The following is a 4,761-nucleotide window of genomic DNA, read 5'->3' on the forward strand; positions in this document are numbered from 1 at the left end:
TGGGCTGCATAAGGGGAGGGCAGAGAGCAGCAGCTTCTGATGCTCCCCTCACAGCACAGCCCAGGTGGGGAAAGTGACCAGGACGCATGGAGCACATAGTGTTGCTCCTCACTCCCCCCAACCCTCTATGGGCCCATGGAGGAGCATTGGGGCAGGGGAGAGCAGTGAGCACCTTTGCACTGCCACACGGTGCCCTTTGACCCCCTGGAGCCTTGGGTGGCTGCTGGGGGCCCCACCCCTAGTGCCGGCCAGGCTCCCCAGCACAAGCAGCAGAAAACACAGGGAGACTGGCCCCACACTGAGCAGCGGTAGCCTAGGCGGCACGTAATGGAGGTCGGGGGGGCTCAGTCTCCCCAAACCTTGCATCACCAAGGGGACAGTGGGGCCCATGACTGGGACCCCGGCCAAATTAGGCCACCCTGCAAAAGTCTCCCCTATGTCAGCCCCAGGGCTGGAGGAGCTCCCACTCCCTGCTACGGCCCAGGGGCTGCAGCAGGGGTACGGAGCTTCTCTGGTCTCAGGGCCGCAGCGGGGCAGGGGTAAAGGAGTGACAGGGTGGGGCTGGTGGGGGAAGGGGTGGAACAGAGGTGATAGTGGATGGGGCTATGGGTGGAAGGGGGCAGAGCCACAGACAGAAGGGGGTGCATGGTTCTGGTGCTGGGGCCCCCACACTTGTTCTCCCTTTCCCTGGGCTTTGGCATCACTAGCCCCTGCTTAGCGAGTAGGGTTCAGTGGTCCCCATAATGTGGGGTATGACTCCTAGGGAGACACAAAGGAACATTCATGGGGGCACCTCAGGGCCTGAGTCAGCCCCCATGGAGGGCAGGGAGGAAGCACCACTCAGCCCCACTCTGTCCCAGCTCTTCCCCAACCCCACCCTCAGTCTGGGCCTCTGGCTCCCAGCCCAGCGATGACCCCCTTGCCCCTGTCCGCATCCCTCTCCCCAGCAAGCAACAGCCCCACTCCCAGCCCTGCTTCTCGACCGTGGCTTCCGAGGGGCCACAGCCATGGCTAAGAGGGCACAATGTGAAATATTTGGGGACCACTGTTTTAGCGTGATGTCCTCAATCCTTCTCTGCAGTCCAATAAAAGCTATTCCTCACCCATCTACCCCTCCATCAGGATGGACTAGGTCTGTTCTGCTGCCCTTCACTCATACAGGAAGGAGAATAACATTTTATTCCACTCAATCCTAAAGTGATTTGTAACCCAAGACCATCCCAAACTGGTCATTTTGGGGAAGCGGCCCCATCATGCTGCATAGCTAGGCAGAGTAGGTGTGTCTATGCAAACACGGTCTGTTCCTGAAGTCTTTCCCCAGCTCCTCACTAGATGTGAGGGGGGAGCTCATTCAGACCCTGCTTACGCTTAGTATTTAAAAACTCCTTCGTGTCCCTATCTCTGTCGGCCTTAGATTTCTCCTCCTGTCCCTTTTGTTACAGCTCAGATGAGGTGGCCCAGTGGTTAAGGTGATGGACTGCTAATCCATTGTGCTCTGCATGCATGGGTTCAAATCTCATCCTCACTGGATGCATTTAGTCTTGACTCTTCCTTTATAGACAACCATCTCCCCACTTGGTACAATAACAGACACAACAATGTTGCTTCTTGCAAACAAAAACCTTCTCAGAAACTCCAACACCCCCCCCCCGGCTTTAAATAAAATGTCTAAATCCCAGATTTCTAAAAAATGTCTCTAGTTCTGTATTTCGTAGTTTTTATCTTAAAAGCTAATGTTTCCTCAAGCTGAATAAGGCAACGCTTCAAAGGAAAATGTTAGAAATGGTAGGGGAGAAATAGGAAAGGAAAAAGCCCCTTTTCTCAGGAGATACAAACTCGACTCCCTCCTGTCTCTATCACCAGTGGATTTTGCCTCCCTCCTTCTGAGGTGTAAATAAAATAAAGAGGAGACAAGGTGGTTTGGCACAAACAAAGGTAAGTGTAGTCAGGGTAAAGGTACAGAAAGCTGGGGGAACAGGGGAAAATGCAAACTTAATGAATACAATGAAACAGTGACTGGGTTTGGGAGCTTAACGCTCAGGCCCATAAACCCTCCCTTGGAAACTAGAAAACACTAAACAATGCCCCAACACAGAAACCTTTCCCCACTGTTCAGGTGCAGTGGATCCCAGGTGCCGGCGCGACGCCCAGGACCTTCCACTCTCCCGCTGATTTAGAACCGTTGAGGAGGAGCACTGGGGAGTCCAGACGACGGTTGGGTTTCGTTGCTGGCACGGAGGCCCTCTGGGATGCTGGACACCAGGAATGCAGGACGGCAGGAATGGGGGTGACAGGCCTCCTGTTCCTCAGTCTCACGGTGGGACCGAGGGGGTTCTTCACTCTCCAGCTTGGGAGCACTGTGAAGACACGACCGTGGACGGGTGACTCAGAGATTCCCTCCTTCCTCATCACTGCACAACTGTTATCTTTTGTCTGAGCCAGGCAGAGTTTATCTTCATCACGTTCTATCCATCCACTTCTCAAAGTGTCATGTGATGAAGCATTCTCCGTTGTCTGTGCTTGGAGATGATGCTTTGACTTCTTTAATCCTCTATCAGAGTCGCTATGAGTGGAGATGAAAGTGTCAAAGACCTGGGAGAGGAATTCAAATGGATCCCAAACACAGTGCGATCATTGGGAGTTTAAATCCCAGGTTCCATCTATTGGCAAAGCCACTTCTAACAAGGTAGCTGTTTTGTCCCCCATTATGGCACAAGTTTGAAATATGGGCAGCATAGAGCCAATATTCATAACATCAACTACAAAAATGATACACATCTAGAGATAGCATCATTATAATCAGCCAATCAGAACCTCTCCATAGACCCCTTACAAAACAACCTTTCTACAATATTGACTGCAAATATAGAACAGTGGTCGCAACGGTGATCTATACAGTTACAGATTATGTCAATAACGTCACAGGAGGTGACATGGCATCAGTGAGACTGATATTGGAATAGCTTTCAGTTTTGGTGTCCTCATTTGAAAAAGATGTTGTGAAATTGGAGCTAGGGCAGCAAAGAGCTACCAAATGTTCTGAGGGCTGGAGAAAAATACCTTCTAGTGAGCTATTGAAAGAGCTCAACCTGTTTAGCTTATGAAAAGAAGATTGAAAGGTGACTTCGCTGAAGTGTTGAAGTGCCTTAATGGAGAGAAAAGATTGGTTATTAAAGGGCTCTTGAATCTAGCAGAGAAAGGCATAACAAGACCCAATGATTGGAAGGTGAAAAGAGACAAATTCCTATTACAACTAAGGCACAAATAGTCAACAGCGAGGATGATTCACCACAGGAACAAGCTACCAAGGAAAGGGGTGGATTCTTCATCTCCTGATGTCATTTAATGAAGACTAGATGCCTTTCTTGAATGTGTTTGCCCCCAAAGTAGCTCTTGTGTCATACAGGAGGCCTGTGACATGCAGGGGGTCAGATTAGATGATCTAATGGTCTCTTCTGGCCAGAAAGTCGACTAATTTCTGAAAAACTGAGTGTAGCATTGGGAGCAGCGTCTGATGTTTTCCTGTCTAGCCGGCTTGCTGACTAGAATGAACGCTCCTTGAGTGGGGTGATCCACAGGGAGTAGCTCAAACCTCCAAAGGTCCAGGCCAGGGGCAGGACATTGGCACAGCAAAGGAGGGATGTGGCAGTGACATCACAAAGGCCTTTTGCAGGACCTAAGACTTATTGGTCCAAGGTGGTGGGGAGGTGGTGACCTCACAGAGAGATGCTGACATCAGCAAGGCAGGACAGGGGTGAGGGGCCAGGGAAACCTCAGAGACCCCTGTGGCTTTGCTTCAGCAAGTCTCCTTCTCCAGGTCTCTCTTTGAGGACTGAGAGAGTATTCGGGTTCACGGACGTGAGCACCAGGAGGAACCTCTTTCGAGGTTTCTCCTTCCCTTTTAGTGATTTTACTAGAAAACAGCCGTCCCTGTTTAGAAGGTAAGAGCCTCCTGGAGGTTTGAAAGCTGTTCAGTCTGATCCATCTGGTGACAGGTGAATTCGAGGCATGGAAAACACGAGCTTAAGGAGGCAGAATTTTATTCTGCACCTGGGATTTTGTCCCTTAGAATCACTGGGGACATTAGGGTTTGTCCTTTTTGTTTCACCTCTTCCTCCATCGCTCCCTCCCTCCTTTCTCTTCTCTTGCTTCCTTTGTCCTTTTACCTGTTCCCCTCCCAACACCAGGAGGGAGGGGGAGAGAGAGAGTGTGTGTGTGGTTTTTTTAGTTTTTTGCAGGGCAGTGCTCTGCAGTTCTCACTGTGGGAGGTCTACCCAAAAATGTGAGGCTGAACTATTGCTCGGGAAGTGATCCCCACTGGTGACCTGGGCCATCCTTTGGGCTCTCTGGTGAGATCCCTCAGCCTCCCATCCTCAGTCTCTACCCTGATTGGCTGAGCCGGGGGTTATTGACAGGGAGGAGACTCAGGTCCTTGTTTTTCTCTTTATAAGTCAAAACCAGTTCTATGTTTGATGAATTTTGCCGCTTCTCTGCATTAGTTGTCTCTGAGCAGTTCATGATTCTCTCTAACATTGCAGTTCTCCTCAAATACTTGCTGAATAGTTACTGTCACTGTTGTTGGTCTGGAGCTCATCTGAGAGCACTTTATTCAGGTCATTCAGTGTCTGAAATTCAAGATCCAATGGGTAGTTTGAAAATCAGGGCTCTTGGGTCCTATTCCCAACTCTGCCTCTGACTGGCTGTGTGACCTAAAACAAGTCAATTCTCCTTTCTCAGCCTTAGCTTCTCCCTCTTTCAAGT

At 50.2% G+C, this 4,761-nt stretch overlaps 1 non-coding gene across 1 annotated transcript; it reads left to right on the forward strand.

Annotated features, from left to right (window-relative positions):
• Window positions 1-1,446: 1,446 nt before the first annotated feature.
• Window positions 1,447-1,534, forward strand: TRNAS-GCU (transfer RNA serine (anticodon GCU)). The gene has a single exon. It is a non-coding gene; the product is annotated as a tRNA-Ser (tRNA).
• Window positions 1,535-4,761: the final 3,227 nt, after the last annotated feature.

The sequence above is a fragment of the Gopherus flavomarginatus genome, chromosome 6, assembly GCF_025201925.1.
Source record: "Gopherus flavomarginatus isolate rGopFla2 chromosome 6, rGopFla2.mat.asm, whole genome shotgun sequence".
Taxonomy (NCBI): Eukaryota; Metazoa; Chordata; order Testudines; family Testudinidae; genus Gopherus; species Gopherus flavomarginatus.